The sequence below is a fragment of the Ceratotherium simum genome, chromosome 32 (assembly GCF_057802395.1).
Source record: "Ceratotherium simum simum isolate JZ-2026a chromosome 32, ASM5780239v1, whole genome shotgun sequence".
Lineage (NCBI taxonomy): Eukaryota > Metazoa > Chordata > Mammalia > Perissodactyla > Rhinocerotidae > Ceratotherium > Ceratotherium simum.
The window spans coordinates 10718118-10737197 of record NC_141931.1 but is presented as its reverse complement, the minus strand read 5'-3'; the positions used below and the strand labels follow the sequence as shown (position 1 = coordinate 10737197).

At 39.9% G+C, this 19080-nt stretch overlaps 1 protein-coding gene across 1 annotated transcript in view; it reads right to left on the bottom strand.

Annotated features, from left to right (window-relative positions):
• Nucleotides 1-19080, bottom strand: part of PRTFDC1 (phosphoribosyl transferase domain containing 1) — a 93069-nt gene that overhangs the window by 17491 nt on the left and 56498 nt on the right. The gene's annotated exons all lie outside the window — the stretch shown is intronic.

Below are 19080 nucleotides of genomic sequence, written 5' to 3'. Positions count from 1 at the left end.
TGTTTCTGTATGACACATCATCCTGTCCTAATTAAACCTCACACACACACAAAATATACAAAATATGGATTGTTACATAGTGAATATCAGAACAGAATAACATGGAGGCAGAATAGGAAACAGCAGGCAACTTGTTTTCTAGCCTCATTAAGGAGAAGCATTAAAGGAACTGAAGCAGATATCCTACAGGCAGTTGGCTTCATGAGCAAGCAAGAATGTTGCAATTCATTCATCCAAACGATAACTTAAAGGAGAAGACAACAATGTAGGCACCACATGTATGATGCGCTGAACTAGGAAATGTCTTTGGTGACTGCTGGGGACAGCTGTTGCTTTTGCCAAGTGCAGTGCTTTCTAGGGGGAGTTCATTCCGTATGGATCAGGTGGGGCCAGGCCTTACGTGTGTAATCCAGCTACGCCTGAAGCTACATCCAGCTTTAGACTTTCCAGCTACTTTAGCTGGAAAGTCTATTCGTAATTCCCTTACGAATTTTCTTGGGTTGGTTTAAATTGGATTCTGTCACTTGTAACTGAGAATCTCTATCTAGACATAGAGTTACTTTGTCATAGAATTGGTCATCTGGGTAGAGAAAAAACAGCCAACCAACCAATGCAACCGTTTTACCAATGAAGTACCTTTTGTCTTTTTACCTTACTGCTGTTGAAAAAAAAATGACTTTAAAATGTTTTTCCTTTTACTTGGTAAAGGATTCACTCCTTACTGCAAAGGAATGGAGAGAATGCTTGAAAATGGCCCATTAAGTTAGATACAACCAATAATTTCCTTCTTATGGGAACTGATCCCAAAAGGAGAAAATCAAAGAATATCCAGAATTCGAGGATCTTTTGCTGTTTTTGTACAGGCATATATAATCATATATTCACAAGCGATCATGTCGGTAGGTCAAGAAATTGTCAAAAATGTCAAAGGAGAAAATTTTCTTGTCACTTTAGAGGTGCTGAGATATAGGAGTTAACATAGGGAGATTTCTGCATATTCAACTCAAATATGCTGTTAATAGCAGCAGAAAAAATAAAATTTCAGTACATCCAGAGGACCGAGGTATGCAGAATTGGATGCGACTACTAAACCACAAAGTTTAATGTAACAAATGAGATTTATACTCTGCCAGATCAGAGTAAATTTCACAATAATTCTATTATTTATCATCTCCATACTATTGATTAAAAACAAAAAACACAATACATCAGAAAGCTAAATAATAAGTCACATTCAGTGTCTTGCCAAGCAAGTCTTGTTTCAGACAGCCTTACTTAGTCCAAGTTTATAAACATGTTTTTAATATTAGATTTCTCCTTGATTCATCTGGAACTTACACCTCCCAAGTGTGTATACAGTCAATGGTCCCAACAGCATTTATTGAATTGTTTTCTTCCCTACTGGTTTGAAATGTCATTTTTATCATATCCTTCATTCTCATATGTAAGGGTCAATTTCTATATTCTTTTGTTTTATTAACCTAAAATGTCTATTTCAGCTTCCAAGCCATACTGTTAAATTAGTATTTTAGTATGTTTTAGTATCTGGGAGAGCAGGTCCCACTTTTTTGTTCTTTTTAAAAATTGTCTTGGCTACTTTTGTACATTTACTCTCCAATCTGGTGGGTTGTTAAGAAGATCAAGTGAATTAATACTTATAGAATATACAGAATATTTAGAACAGAGCCTGGCACACGGTAGGTACTCAGTAAATGCTGGAAATGATTAATTTCCTTCCTTCCTTCCTCCCTCCCTCCCTCCTTCCTTTCGATCCCTTCCTTCCTTCCTTTCTTCCCCTCTCCCTCTCTTCCCTCCCTCATTCCCTCTCCCAGGAAACAGTCACTCCTCAATCCTCCCTGGTACTGGGTCCAGGTCCTCACTGGTACTGGAGCTCCCTTGGTTTAATGACTCCAGAAAATAAGACTTTGTCTCTTGCTGGGATGCAGAAGGAGACTTAGAGGTTCAACTTCTCCATTCACGTGCTTCATGTGCAAGATGATTGATGCTTTCAGCCTACTCCTCCCTCACTCTACCTTCTAAGAATCTGGTGACTCTAGCCCATGAGCCTTTCAGGAATGCTGTGGCAGGATTCCTCTCTTCTCATTGACATTTCCCTCTACAGACATTTACATTTTCTCTTTCTCCATTTTGGTGAGTCAGGGCCCTTCCTTAATCAGTTTCATCTCCTAAAAAACACTGACATCTCTTGCCCACTGAGGTCGTCTCCATTCTCTTTGTCCTCGTGAGTCTATATGTTGTTTATTTCTTTATGGTCGTTTCACTGGGGTTTCAGGAACCAATGGAGTTAATTGTACATATTCATGTTTTTATCCATGATATTTTTCTAATGGTTCAAAAACATCCTTACATTCCCAGGATTGCTGTTTTTTGTTTTTTTTTTTTACTTTATTTGTTTTGATTTAATAAAATTTTATTTGGGATTGTTCATTTTATCTTCATAAGTAAGATTGGTGTATAGTTTTCACTTCTTTTGCTACCTTTGTGGACTTTTTAAGCAAAGGTATACTAGTATAATGAGTTGGGTGGTTCTTTATCTTTTTTCTATGCTCTAGAAGAGTTTGTATGTGGATGGATTTACCTGTTTTGCTAAGGTTCAGTAGATCTCAGATAAATAGGTATTATTTAATTCCTAATTTACAAATGAGGAAACTGAGACAATGAGAGATTAAGTAATTTGCCCAAAGAAGAGCTGCTAGTAAGTGAAGGAATCCAGTTCAATCCTAGAATTGCCTGACTCCATATTATTCTGATGTATTCTCCTCCTGCCTCCCCCACCGCCAATATTCCTACAAAGAAAGAAGCACATAGTATATCTTTGAGAGTAACGTGGAGAAGGAGTGGGTCCTGGTTGTACCAATGGAGTAAAATACATAAGCTGAAATGGCTAGGAGAAATCAGCATCTTGGTAGAAATGCTGGTAGAGGTTGTATGGATTTATTTAAGTAGCAAAGGAAATCTCTGATATTTAGTCTAGGCATCCTTGGAAGACATATTTTGGAAATTTACTAGCTTAGGTGACCTGATCTCTAGGTACATAAGATCATGCCCAAACAGCTCCACAGGTGTGGTGATTCCTCACACAGAGAATTTGGACTGCTTAGATAATGTTTAGAAAAAAACATAACCGAGGAAGAATAAATATCCTGAATTCCCGTCCTTTCGAGGAACCGGAAGGGGAAAAATAAAGAAAACAAACGAACAAAAGAACCACTCTGTAAGCCATTCACCTCTAAAGTCAGAGCAACTGGCTTCAAAATCTGACCAAGCAAAAGCTTTCTCAATATTCTCAGCCCCCACAGATGCCTTCACTTGGCTTCCCCACGCACCCCTTTCAGCCTAATCCTTCCTCTCAGCTATTCTGTGCTCAATAAGGTCGTCAATACTGTATCAGATGGATAGAGGTGCAAAATAGAAACAAAAACAGTTCACTATAACAAATTTTACTGATCAAACTGGAGAGCTTCTAATTAAAATGTTGCAAACTGATAAAATTGTTATAACAAGGACAGGTGACTTGGTTCCAGGACCCCCAGTTCTCTTTTCAACCAGTGGTTGATGTAGGACATGACTCTTAACTGGGCCCCTTGGTCCTTTAGCTTTCTGGGGTCAAAGTGGAGGTCACAGTGCAGCCAGAGCTGGTGTGGCTTTTGTGCCTGCCCCTCGCTTCACCTGGAGCAGCTACGATTGTCTCTGTTATATTGATGGGGTTCAAAGTAAGACAGTGGGGCAAAGAAAGTTGAAAACTATCATGTTAATGTTTTCTTCCTTTGAAACTGACACCTTTTTTTTTTGGTTTTGAAGCCGGGTACCTGAGGGTTACTGTAAATATTCAATGAGAACATGATTACCCTTCGACCTTGTTCCCAACACAGACACAGATGAAAAGAAATTAATCTTGTTAATTTGCTGCTTTCTTGTTTAACCTGAGGGTGACTCAAGGGTCACAAGGATGTATGAGCTTGTTTTGCAGAAGAAAAAGAATGCCTTTAAGGAAGTTACAATCACCAGATAATCAGCCCCCAGCTGCCAGTGACACTCAGAAGTCTGGCTGCCCAAGGGCCTATCTGGAGTGAAAGAAACATGGATTTCCCCATTGTTTCTCTGAAACTCCTCCTCCCGAGCCCCTTAGCTCTATAAAGACCCCCTGCTTTCTTCTTTCCTTAAAGCAGATTTGAGAGAACCTATCCTCCCGCCTTCTCGTTGTGGCCAATTCGAATAAATTTTCTCCATCTCCAAGCACTGCTGTCTCAGTGATTGGCTTATTGTGCACTGGGCACATGAACTTGAGATTAAGAGGTTCAGTATCAGTTTCCTGTTCATTTAAATATCCATTTGCTTCTGAGATTGTTTCTGTTTGGAAACTTACTCTTAAAACCTATGTGGGGTGAAGTGTGAGAAAGGAAAATACGGAGACTAAGTGAACAGGCAGCTGGTGTCCCCTGCACTCAGGGACCAGTGCCCGGGTTCCAGTCACAGCTCTACCTTCTATTAGTTGCATGACCTTGAAGAGGTCACTGAACCTCTCAGGGCTTCAGTTTTCCTACCTATAAAAAAAGTATGTCAAATATTGATATACTTGACACATCTGAATGACCCTAAAAGACTTCAGTAAAATCTATGTTTTAATCTTACCTCATAGGATTATCGGGAGGAGTAAATGGATTAATATGCATGAAGCACTTAGAAAAGTGCCTGGCATGTAATAATAAATGTTTATAAAGGAGGCCTTGTCTTCTCACCATCTACCTCTAGTCTGAAGCAACTTGCACAACTACCTGAGTTTCCTAACACTGGATTTGTGATGTGTCCTTTGTTCAGTTCACTCTGCACATGACTAAGATGTGTATGCCATGTGCTCTATGGTTAGGGTTTACTGAGGCTGACTGCTACCCATGAGGCATATGCTCAAGAAGGACTCCTGTCCTTCCACTGCCGCTCTGTATCGTGGCTAAAGCCTTGGTTAAAAAATGAGCTCATTTGTGTGTTCCTTTGGGGTTTCTCAGTGACCCCCCAGTTCCCATGCTGTGGTGTCTGGAGCTTTAAAGAGGACCATTTTGTGGGCATAATTTCCATCATTCCACTTTGCTGGTTTCATCCTTTTCCTCAATAGACAGAAGCCACCTGGAGATCATGCTCTGACCGACTTTTGCACCTATCATCTCTCCTCAGATCCCTGGTGATTCTACCGGAGCCATATATAGTCAGTAGAGCAAGGTGTTAACCTTGAAACTGCTTTATAAGCTGGTGGCAGATGATCTGTGGTAGAACACAAGAATGGATGGCTGGGTTCCTGATATTTCTGCAAGCCTGGCTGTATTTTTACCTTGGGGATCATGAGATAGCCCACTTCCTTCCTGTAAATCCACCATTTTAGCTTAAGGTGATTTAAAATAGATTTATACTACTTGTAAACAAAAGGACCTTGACTAAGATATTATGATAATTTACAGGAAAAATCAGTATTTGCAAATTTTGATAAATATTATTAGTGACAAATTATTTATGACACATCTCACCACTGCCAGTGAACACCACTGTGCTGCACTGAGACCCTGGGAGTTCCTGCACACGACACGCTGCTTTATCCTCTGTGTCTTAGTTCCTGCCACACCTCTCCATCTTCACATGGGTAATTCTTACTCTCTCTGCAAGATGCAGTTCAGGCATTATCTCTTCTGGAAGCCTTCCTGCAGTTCCCTGTACTTCGTCTGTGTCCCAATAACACTCTATGCACATATGCATGTTAACAGACCACATCCAGCTGGACTTTTCTGTGAATGTAACAATTGCCAATGGAATGAAAACTCCTTCAGCACGGCAGCCTTATTTTCATCCTAATTGTACCCTGGGTGGCTGGCACATTGTGGCATCAGTGTTTGTTGAGATGTCAGATGTTGAAGCATCTGAGTACACCTCTTAGCTATATATATATATTTTTTTTGCTAAGGAAGATTCACCCTGAGCTAACATCTGTTGCCAATCTTCCTCTTTTTCTTCTTTATGTGAGCTGCCACTACAGCATGGCCACTAATAGACAAGTGGTGTAGGTCCACACCCAGGAACTGAACTTGGGCCGCCAAACCAGAGTGCACCTAACTTAACCATTAGGCCACTGGGGCTGGCTCTAGCTATATTTTTAATACTTCTCCCCTACTCACTGTAGACACTAAGTGTTCTCAAACAGCACCTGGTTTCTCTTGCTTTAAATTCTTTCTCTGGCTATCCAGTCTCCTGAAGGAGCTTATTGCCCAACAGAAGACAGAGGAAAAAAATAAAAATTATAAACAACTATATGAGGAAATATCTGTAAAGTTCAAGTGAGAGGGACATAAATGAAGCTGACCTGTGTAACTTTGAAGATTGGAGACTGAAAAAATACAGACCTTCCTCTGTTATGTCTGAGTGGTTCCCACCAAAACCATATTTGTCTATTCTCATCATTATTATTTTATTATCTCAGTTCCCAAAAGCATCCTCAATATTTTTAAAAACTTAAATGCAAAAATCCATGGGAATGCTGAATACTAAAAATATGAAAATATTAATTATTAAGGTATTTTAATATCAGTAATTCATTTCATGATTAGTAAAGGATACATTTTTAAAGCCAAACCAACATTTTAACCAGGAAAAATAAAAAAAATATATATATATATTAGCACATACAATTTAGCTCATTTGAAAGTACACATACATTTTGCATTTCCTGAATTTGGTGTGTCTAACTTTGCAAACATGATGGGACTTCATTCGAAGACAAAATGGCTTTCTGTTTAATGACAATGATTTATTACTCTATTGTTATTGGTGATCTACTCCACCCAGTCTCCAAGAGGGGTTCGGGTAGGCAGGAGTAATCCCCACCCAACAGAGAAAGGCTCTTTTCTTTAGGAAAAATAAAGGAATGTTGGGTCAGAAGAAGGGGCCACAACGATGAGAAGAAGCTACAGGCTAGCAGAAATAATGAGGAGTCCCCAAGAAAAAGAAAAAAGGGAGAGGGGAGAAGAAAATGGACCTTTACTTCACTTTAGTCATAACAGACCCCAGGAAAGAGGAAATGGTATAAAAACAGATTCAGCAGCTTTGCTTTATATGAACGCTGTCTGAAACCTTGAAGCAGGCTGTCCTGTTTCGAGCCTTGGTATGGACTTGTTTTGGTTTAAATTATGTTTTTAAATCATGGAGCAGAAAGATAGAGAAGCTGAGCCTCTTGACACATCTGAATGACCCCAAAGACTTCAGTAAAATCTATGTTTTAAAGTGTGGACCAGCATATCCCAACTATTTCTTGAAAGATCATTTTCTCCACACAATTTTTTTTCCTAAATAACTCAGGGAAGATTTATAATTTTAACTTAAAAAAAAAAAATAACCACACGAAAATTGTTGTTCAACAGTAATGAAATCTTAAACCACCTCTCATGAACCTGTTTTAAGGTGCAGCCACTATGGAAAACAGTATGGAGATTCCTCAAAAAATCAAGGATAGAACTACCACATGATCCAGCTATTCCACTGTTGGGTATTTATCCAAAGAACTTGAAAACACCAATTTGTAAAGGTACATGCACCCCTGTGTTCATTGCAGCGTTATTCACAATAGCCAAGACTTGGAAGCAACCTAAGTGCCCATCAAGGGACAAATGGATAAAGAAGCTGTGGTATATATACACAATGGAATACTACTCAGCCATAAGAAAGGATGAAATCCAGCCATTTGTGACAACATGGATGGACATCGAGGGTATAATGCAAAGTGAAATAAGTCAGAGGGAGAAGGTCAAATACCGTATGATTTCCTTCATTAAGTAGTAGATAATAACAACAATAAACAAACACATAGGGACAGAGATTGGATTGGTGGTTACCAGAGGAGAAGGGGGGAGGGAGGAGGGTGAAAGGGATAATTTGGTACATGTGTGTGGTGATGGGTTGTAATTAGTATTTGGGTGGTGAACATGATGTAATCTATGCAGAAATAGAAGTATAATGATGTACACCTGAAATTTTTACAATGTTATAAACCAATGTTACTGCAATAAAAAAAAAATTTAAAAAAAAATTATAAAAAAAAAAAAAAGATTGCCAGGGCATGGGATGGTGAACAGGAAGGGCCGAGGGAGAGAACTGCAGGCAGATTCCACAGCGGGGAATCTTCTAGAACACACACTGCTTTTTGGCATTAGACTGGATCTATCTTCATTCCTAACCAATTGTACTCCGGGTCCAAAAAGTTCAGCTGCCTGATGTCAATTCTTAGCTCAAAATATTTCTGAAGACGCCCATGACCGCAAAATAAAGTCCGATTTTGTCATCCCGATAGGCAGGGCCACCCTGAGAGTCAGGCAAGAGGGGCCCTGCATATCACAAATACTGAAACACAAAGACATTTGCTTTCTTCTTTTTGGTAAGGAAGTTTTCTGGAAAGTTCTGTAACAGATTGAGTGAATGGGAATTATACAACAGGGATATATATGTGCTGAACTGGGCCTTACCCCCTCACCCCCTGGCAGGGCCAGGTTTGCAGCGGGAATGGTGGCGGTGGAGAAAAGCACAGCCTTACTTTGGGAAACCAGACAAAGAACGGCTGATATTTTTCAAGTTGGCCACCCTAAATCACCCAAGCAGGTGTCTCAGAGAACAACTCCCCAGATAACCGTGTTCCCTCCTGCCTCTCTGCTCAGAAGGTACATCAACAAAACGAAAAGACAACCTAACAATTGGGAGAAGATATTTGCAAACCATACATCTGATAAGGGCTTAATCTCCAAAATATATAAAGAACTCATGCATCTCAACAACAAAAAAACTACCAACCCAATTAAAAAATGGGCAAAAGACCTGAACAGACATTTCTCCAAAGAAGATATACAGATGGCCAACAGACACATGAAAAGATGTTCAAAATCACTAACTATCAGGGAAATGCAAATCAAAACTACAATGAGATATCACCTGACGCCCGTCAGAATGGCTATAATTAACAAGACAGGAAACAACATGTGTTGGAGAGGATGTGGAGAGAAGGGAACTCTCATACACTGCTGGTGGGAGTGCAAACTGGTGCAGCCACTATGGAAAACAGTATGGAGATTCCTCAAAAATCAAGGATAGAACTACCATATGATCCAGCTATTCCACTGTTGGGTATTTATCCAAAGAACTTGAAAACACCAATTTGCAAAGGTACATGCACCCCTGTGTTCATTGCAGCCTTACTCACAATAGCCAAGACTTGGAAGCAACCTAAGTGCCCATCAAGGACGAATGGATAAAGAAGCTGTGGTATATATACACAATGGAATACTACTCAGCCATAAGAAACGATTTAAATCCAGCCATTTGTGACAACATGGATGGACATTGAGGGTATAATGCAAAGTGAAATAAGTCAGAGGGAGAAGGCCAAATACCGTATGATTTCCTTCATTAAGTAGTAGATAATAACAACAATAAACAAACACATAGGGACAGAGATTGGATTGGTGGTTACCAGAGGGGAAGGGGGGAGGGTGGAGGGTGAAAGGGATAATTCGGTACATGTGTGTGGTGATGGGTTGTAATTAGTATTTTGGTGGTGAACATGATGTAGTCCATGCAGAAATAGAAGTACAATGATGTACACCTGAAATTTTTGCAATGTTATAAACCAATGTTACTGCAATAAAAAAAAAAAAAAAAAGAGATAGCAAAAAAAAAAAAAAAAAAAAAGAAGGTACAGTCTGAGTTGGAAGAGGACATCCGAGTCAGAAAAGAGAAGCCTGAAGGAGAAGCCCCTGGCTGCCCCAGCTCCCTGAAGAGCTTAACCGGGTCAGTCCCATGCGGGGTTCAGGCAGGCTCAGTCACCACCCAGGAGCTGGTCCTGAGCCCAGCTTATGCCCTGCCCTGCCCAGCAGACACACGGCTCTGCTCAGGCTTGCAGGCTGCAGGGCCAAGCACAGCTCCTTCAGCCTCCAGCTCAGGTGATCCGGGTAGAAACGTGAGCCTGGTCACGGACAAAGCTATAGAGTTTCAAAACCTTAACCATTTAGACATATGGTGCATATGTGCATTTGTACCCTTGCCCTGGGCCCCGTCAATATTAGGGGCCAGCCTGACTTTGAGAACCACTTATGGAGCATTTATCAAATGCGAGGCACTAGGCTAAACACATACTGTATGATCCTAACTATAAGACATTCTAGAAAAGGCAAAACTATGGAGACAGTAAATAGTAAAAAACTATGGAGACAGGTTGGAGAGGTTGGGGGGAGGGAGGGATGAACAGGTGGAGCACAGATAGTTTTTAGGGTAGTAAAAATGCTCTCTGATACTGTAATGATGGATACACGTCATTATACATTTGTCTAAACCCATAGAATGTACAACACCAAGAGTGTCGACTCTAACGTCAACTATGGACTTTGGGTGATTATGATGCGTCAGTATAGGTTCATCCATTGTAACACATGTACCACTCAGGCGCAGGATATTGATAGTGGGGGAAGCCCGGGGTGTGTGGAGGCAGGAGAGATAGGGAAACTCTGTACTTTCCCCTCAATTTTGCTGTGAACCTAAAACTTCTCTAAATAATTAAGTCTATTAAAAAAAAATTCTAGGAGGTAACAGGTACTGTTATCACACCAATTTAAGTAACTTTGTTAAGTAACTTTGCCCAAGGTCCCACAGCTGGAGTGATGGACCTGAAGCTGGAGCAGAGATTAACCTTCGTCTTGCTCCAAAGGCTTCATCAGAAGTTCCACAGCTTCTCTCCTGGGTCTGATCAGAATCTCCCTTTCCGCGTGACTTGCCACTATATTCCCTCTACCCCAGTGTTTCATCATGTGTACATGAATCACCTGTGCAGACTGTGCTCCTGTCTGGAGTGGGGCCTGAGAGCCTGCATGTCTAATGAGCTCCCAGGTGATGGGGATGGGGCAGGTCCCATAGGCCATACTCAGAGTCCATGTTCAACACACGCCAACCTGCTGGCTAAGTCCAGTGCACAGCCTGCACTTTGATCATCTTTCATCTTACTGATGCACCCTCCACCAAGAATGTGTTTTTGCCACATCTCTGCCTGTCAAAATCATAATCAGATATACAAGTTAAGGTCTACTTTCATTATAAATCATCACCTGATCCTCACTCCCCCACCACTTTCAGCCAGAATTGATCTCTCCCGTCAACGTGCTTCCTTTGCACTTACCAATTCAGGCAGTGCTTGCTCCTTCCTTGTTACATTGGCTACTCCTTGTTCACTGTCTATGCATCTGCTCACTTCTGCTCTTTTGAAAGCAACTTGAGGATAGGGACTTTATATCATTCATCTTTATAGGTTCCTTAACACTGAGCATGGCCTTGAAGGCAGAAAGGAACATGATGTGGTAAAGAAAGAGGGGCTCAGACTCTGCCTTGTCCCTTCCCTAAGTTCCCTGACATTGGTCCCCTCTTCTATAAGATGGGGACAATAACACCCACCTGTTTGGATTATTGTGAGGTATAAATTGAATGTCATATTTTGGGCAAAATACTGTGGGCAAAATACTTTGCCCACAGTAGGCCCCTGATAAGTATTTATTGAATTGAATTGGATTTTCCTCTTTTATTATTCATACAAGGGAAGGGGGTGGACATGGGAGTGAATTAATGACACAGCCAGACATAGCACCAGGTGTCTTAACTTTTAATTCAAATGATTTTTCCACTCTATCAAGCTCTACTTCACTTTATTTTGGTTATGTGAGTAACTCCCGAGTCATTCACGTAACTAAAATTTATCAGTACTTACAGGAGAAAACTGAAATATTATTTCCTGGTTCACATTTTCTAACAAATCACTGACGCAAATTCTAACAGGGCTTAGAAATAACAAGCATTGATGTGTCCTTACATCTTGGTAAACAAAAGTAACATGATATATTTAATATACATCTATAATGTAGTGGTATGTCTATGTAACTCAAAACGACCAAATTTAAAAATAGGTAATGGTTTCCACATTAAACATGATCATACAAGAAAAAAGAAATGATTCTGATCAGCCATATTGACCGCCTTAACCAGTTACTCACTGGGACACCTTGGCAAACTCTTGATTTCCATTTACTTCATCTGGAAAATGGAGCTACAACTAGCTGCCTTACTAGCTTTTCAGAGATCATGTAAAGATCAAACAAATTGCCAATAAAATGTATGTAAAATATAGCAAACCTTCTATTTGCCAAAAATTATTAACAGTATCTTTAGGCATAATACAGAGCTAGAGGGAAGAGGCCACTTATATGAAATATACAGAAAGTGAAAGACTTGGGAGGGCCAAATATCAAGTATTTCATCTATTATTATTTTTTAGATTTATGGTCTTTGCTCAAAATTCTCCAGGTATCTAATGAGACATGAATAATACGTGAGAAGGTCAGAGTGCAGAATGCTTCTAGAGCCACCTTCCATTTTTCAGAATAAGAAAAGATGGTTTATTTGATGTAGGCATGTTGATTGGCAGTGCAGGCTTGCAAATTCCTTCGGTATTAAGTCATGTCTTCAAAACTGGGTGGGGCGCTGAGTTACTAAATTTTTTCTTTTTCTCTGGAGGCCAGGGCTTGGAAGTAGCTGAAGACTACATGTGAACTGAGTTGGGTGGTCTCGGGAAAATTCTGTGTAAACAGCATTGCTCATCTAAAAGTAGCACAAAACACTGTACATCTGTCTGTCCATATTATACAAACAGAATCTGGACTCCATTAATGTGCCTGAGGAATAAATTATTCTCTAATAAATGTTTTTATAATCACAGTGAAAAAGAAAGTCCAGGACGCCAAAGGAAATGAGACTCTGCTGTACCAATTTGTTGGTGGAAGCCTGGAAGAAGAGCAGGAGAAGGAGGTAGATTGCAGCTGTGTCTGACTTAGAGAGGCTGTGACTTCTTTAAATATGGGGAAATGTTGGGGGCTGGCCCCGTGGCCTAGTGGTTAAGTTTGGTGTGCTCCACTTCAGTGGCCTGGGTTCGGTTCCCAGGCGCGGACATACACCACTCGTCAGCGGCCATGCTGTGGCAGTGACCCACATACAAAATAGAGGAATATTGGCACAGATGTTAGCTTAGGGCGAACCTTCCTCAACAACAACAACAACAACAACAACAAAATATGGGAAACGTAGGGTTCCATATAACAGATTCCTCTAGAATACCTTATACTAGACTGCCAACAAAGATGCCAAATCACCTCGGAAGGGTGGCTTTTGCTCTTAGCTTTTCCCAGATGATCTAAGAACAACTCCTTCCTGAGACACTCAACTGAGGGTCCAGACCCGACCACCTCTGGGCTCTGAATGTCAGAATGTCCACGTGACATGGCCTAACGGGCGCCAGCAGCTATGGAAAAGGGCACTCGGGCTGCCTGGGTTTTGCAACCAGATATTGCTAATGCATAAAAACCTACTCTTATCTCCCTTTGCCCCATCAAATATTTGTTGTCATTGGCTGATGAGCACGGAGGCCTTTGTTTTGTAAGGGGAGGCAGGAGAGGAAGTTGACTGAGTCAGCGACAGGGAAGAGAGAATAGGAGGCTGGAGGCTGAGATGATCTCTGCTCCCTGTCTGGCTCCTTTGACTGCATTCGAGCCCTGACGTTAGAGGAGTAAACTGCTTTCATTAAAGACTAAACTTCTGGGAGAGTAGAAAGGTCTGAAGCAAGAGATGTGCAGAGCTGTTTGGGGTCCATGCTGCTGCGACAAACCTGGCCCTGCCCTGGGACCCGGAGGACTGGCAGCTTTGAGAGCACTCTTGGCACAGACATGGGCACTCTCACAACAGGCACCATTAGCAAAGCCTTCACTAATGATCCTAGGAGAGGCTTCTCAGGCAGAAACATGAGAAGCAGGGACTGCAGCAGGGGCTGGCAGAGGAGGTGGCAGATGCTCTGTGGTAACTGCAGCAGACACACTGACTTGTAGACATGTGTGAGGACCCACTTGGGGACCCTCAGAAATAACTGAAGAATAAACTCTTGATTGGGCAGGTAGGAAAAGTTCAACCTAAATTCAATGTACTTTGGGCATACTCATAAACGGATCCAATTTTAAATTTACTGACTGGTAATGCCAAAGGTGAATGCTACATAGAAAATGACATTTGGGTTTCAGAAATTTCAGGTTATTTGGTATCTATATAATCTTCCTCAAATTATGTCAGATTCATTTGTTATAAAATTCATGATGTCCTCAACATAATGGAGTTCATGAAACTATTTCCTAATATGGCACCTTGTTTTATAATTTTAAAAAATTTTAACGGAATGATTTTTATTGTTGTTGTAGTTTAAAAATTTCATTATACTTTGGATAAGTCCCTGTGACTTCTGCTTCTTGCCAAAATGGAATTGCAAAGACGAGCTTTACCCTCTTTCCTTAAAAATAAAAAAGATAAAATAAAATATATGTAACAACAGTATCAAGACACTGGACATCAGGCAATGAAGGACAGCAATCTCTGAGAGACAGAAAACAGAGTGGGCCCTATGATTGCCTGGCTAACTGTCTTGTTGGAGTTTTCAGGCCACAACATAGGGAAGGAGAACCCAGGCGGAGCCCAGCAGACTCTCTGACTGGAGGAGATGGAGCAGAGAGTCGAGGAGACCACAGTATCTAGAGTTCTCAGGACAGAACACTGGATAGAAGTTCTGCACAGAAGGAGAATCAGCAGAGTATTCAGCAGATCTGCAGATGCAGATGAAGAAACTAACTGATGCCCAGGAAAGAACCATCCCAAAGGATTAGAGGGAACAGTGCCCAACATAAGCAGGGCCCAGAACAGTGCCTGTTCCCATCAGCCAGAATGGAAAATCCCATGATGGATGGGGAGTTGTGTAGAGTACTCTAGAAAGTCTTGCCTCGATGGTGAAGAATAATTAGTCCTAGAGTACGTTTTGCTCTGGATCCACCTAACAAATCATAAAAGCAAGATCTGAAGGGATCATATTTCTTGCAAGTAACTTAAATGCATCCCAAAACAAGGCTCAAGAATATTTATAGGAATAAAAAATTATCCATCAACGAGCATATGAAAAGATGCTCAACATCACTAATCATTAGAGAAATGCAAATCAAAACCACAATGAGATATCACCTTACACCCATTAGGATGGCTACTATCAAAAAAAAACAGAAAATAACAAGGATTGGCAAAGATGTAGAGAAATTGGAACTCCTGTGCACTGTTAGTGCAAATGTAAAATGGTGCAACCTCTGTAGAAAACAGTATGGTAGTTCCTGAAAAAATTAAAAATAGGATTACCATATCATCAAGCAATTCCACTTCTGGATATATATCCAAAAGAACTGAAAGCAGGGTCTCAAAGAGATATTTGCACATCCATGTTCATTGCAGCATTATTTACAATAGCCAAGAGGTAGAAGTAACCCAAACGTCCAACAGATGGATGGATAAACAAAATGTGGTATAAGCATACAAGCATACAATGGAATATTATTCAGCCTTAAAAAAGAAAGAAATCCTACCACATGCTACCACATGAATGAACATGAAAGACATTATGCTAAGTGAAATAAGGCAGTCAGACAAAGACAAATCTTGTATGATTCCACTTATTTGAGGGGTCTAAAGTAGTTAAACTCATAGAAACGAAAAGTAGAATAGTGGTTGCCAGGGAATGGGGAGAGGGAGAAATGGGGAGTTGTTGTTCAATGGGTAGAGAGTTTCACTTTTGCAAGACAAAAAAGTTCTAGAGATCTGTTGCACAATAATGTGGAATATCTATCACTACTGACTTGTATACTTAAAAATGATTAAGATAGTAAATTTTATGCTATGTGTTTTTTACAATTAAAAAGTTTCAAAAATCCATCACACAATAAGGTAACTCACAATGTTTGACATCTAATTAACGATTATCAGGCACATAAAGAGGCAAGAAAATGAAGAAAATAATGAATCCACCAAAACTGACCCAAAACTGACACAGCCATTAGAAGACAAGTTAAAACAGTTAACTTGAAACAGTTCTTAGAATTATATTCCATCTGCTTAAAAGACACGGAAGATACACACTTTTAAAAAGATACAAATGGAGCTTCTAAAGATGAAAAGTAAAATGTTTGAGATGAAAAACACACTGGAATTGTAGGCAGAATTCTAAGACGGTCCCAAGATTCCCACTCCATCGTGTACACACCCTTGAGTATGAGAGGGACTGAGAATATGATAGAATATCACTCCCACGATTACGTTACCTTATACGACAGAAGGGATTTTTCAGATGTAAAGTCCCAAATCAGTTCATTTTAGTGAACCAAAGGGAAGACGATCCAGGTAGGCCTGACAACTCAGGGGAGTCCTTAAAAGAAAGAAGCAGCAGCAGCAGACACCTGCCTGCTGACTTGGGGGAAGCAAACAATCGTGCTGTGAACTGTCGTGTGGTGGAGAGAGCCAAGTGGCAGGGACTGGCAAGCAGCCTCTAGTTGCTGAGAACTGCCCACCACCGACAGACAGAAAGCGGGGACCTCAGCTGTGCAACCTCAAGGAAATGTATTCTGCCAACAACCTGGAGGAGCTTGAAAGTGTGTATCTCCTCAGTTGAGTACACGAGGACGCAGCCAGCTGACAACCTTGATTTCAGCCTTGTGAGACCCTGCGCAGAGGACCCAGCTACACCATGCCAGACCCCTGACCCATGCAAATGTGAGATAATAAATGTACATTGTCTTAAGCTGTTAAATTGGTAGTAATTTGTCATGCAGCAAGAGAGAAGTCATACAACTGAATAGGATTAATGGCAGATGAGATATTGCAGAAGAAATGATTAGCGAACTTGATGACAGCAACAGAAAGTGTCAAAAATGGAACACAGAGAGAAAAAAGAATTTTTTTAAAATAAAAAGATCATTAGTGAGCTATGGGACAGCTTTGAGATACGACCTAATAGACATGTAAGTAGAGTCCCTGAAAATGGGGGAGTAGGGAAGAAAACTATTAGAGGAAATAACAGCTGAAAATTTTCTATGTTTGATGAAAAGTATAAATCTACAAGTACAACTAATCAAGTACAAGTAATGTGAAGAAAACGACACGAAACCATAAAAATAATACTGACAATAGATTTCTGGTTGGAAACAATTCAAGTGAGAAGATAATGGAACAGCACATTTAAACTACTGAGAAAAGACTGTCAATCTAGAATTCCATATCCAGCAAAATTACCATTCATAAAACGAGGGTGAAATAAAGACGATTTCAGACATACAAAAACTGAAATAATTCATCACCAGCAGAGCTTCACTACAAAAAATGTTAAAAGAGAATTTCAGGCAGGAGGAAAATGATATGAGAAGGAAATGTGGATCTGTACAAAGGAATGAACAGTACCAGAAATGGTAACTACATGAATAAATATAGAAGTTTTTTTCTCTTAATATTTAAATATTTTTTAAAAATAAACTTTTAATTTTGGAATAATTTCAGATTTACAGAAAAGTTGCAAAGTTAGTATGAAGAATTCCTGTATACTCGTTACTGAGTTTTCTCTATTCTTAACATCTTAGACAACCATGATAGATTTGTTCCAATTAAGGAACCAACACTGATACATCACTATTAACTAAACTCCACAGTGTATTCAGATTTCACTATTAACTAAACTCCACAGTGTATTCAGATTTCACTAATGTCCTTTTTCTGTTCCAGGATCCCACCCAGGATACTACATTACATTTAGTCATCATGTCTCTAGCCTACTCTGGTCTGTAATGATTTCTCAGACTTTCCATGTTTTTGATGACTTTGACAGTTTTGAGGAGTGCTAGTCAGGTATTTTGTAGAATGTCCCTCAATGTGGGTTTGTCTGATATTTTTCTCATAGTTAGACTGGGTTATGGGTTTTTGACAAGATGATCACAGAGGTGAAGTACCAATTTCATTACACCATACCAAAGGTGCATGCTATAAACATGACCTATCACTGATGATATTAACCTTGATCACTGGTCAAGGTAGCATTTGCCAGATTTCTCCACTGTACAGTTACTCCCCCTCCTTCTCATTCTCTACTCTTCATAAGCAAGTCACTAAGCACAGCCTACACTCAAAGGGTAGGGAATTAAGACCCACCTCCTTGGGGAGAGGAGTATCTACATAAATTGCTTGGAATTCTTAGAATTTATCTTAATTGTGCAAATATGGATGTGCACAGGAAAGAACTGCGTCAGAAATAATGACTATATGGGTACACATAAAAGACTTTTTTTTCATATTATTTATATCCCTTTAACAGATAATTATCTGTTTAAACAAAAAATAGTAACAACGTATTGTGGAATTTATAACATATGTATAAGTAAAATGTATGACAACAATAGCATAAAGTCCAGGAGGGAAAAATGGAACTGTCTTTTAAAAGGTCCTTATACTCTAGGCGAAGGGGTATATTATAACTTCAAGGTAGACTATGTTAAGTTAAAGATGTTTCTATAAATGCTAGAGCAACCACTAACTTAACAAAACAGAGTCATGGCTAGTAAGCAAACAAAGGAGATAAAATGGGGTCATAAAAATAAACAATTAATTCAAAAAAAGGCAGAAAATAGGAAAAGAGAGGAGAGCACATGGGATAAATAGAATCAAGTAGTAAGATGACAGAATTGAACCCCCCTATATCAACAATCACATTAAATATAAACAGACTCTACACCCCAGGTAAAAGGTAAACATTGGCAGTTGGATGGATGCTGCCTTCAAGACACCAGCTTTGCATATTAAGAAACAAATTGATTAAAAGTAAAAGGATAGAAAAACATATAACATCAGTATTCATTAAGGAAATACAAATTAAAACACGAGATACCTCTACTCCTTTGAACAGCTAAAATTAAATCTATTGCAAGCGTGGGTGAGGATGTGGAGGTAGTGGAACCTTCACCCACTGCTGGTGGGGATATAAAATGGTACAGCTGTTTTGGAGAAAAGTTGGGCAGTTTCTTAGAAAGTTGAATATGTATTTAGTCTAAAGTGCAGTCATTCACTCCTAGGTATTTACCCGAGAGAAAAGAAAGCGTATGTCCTACAAAT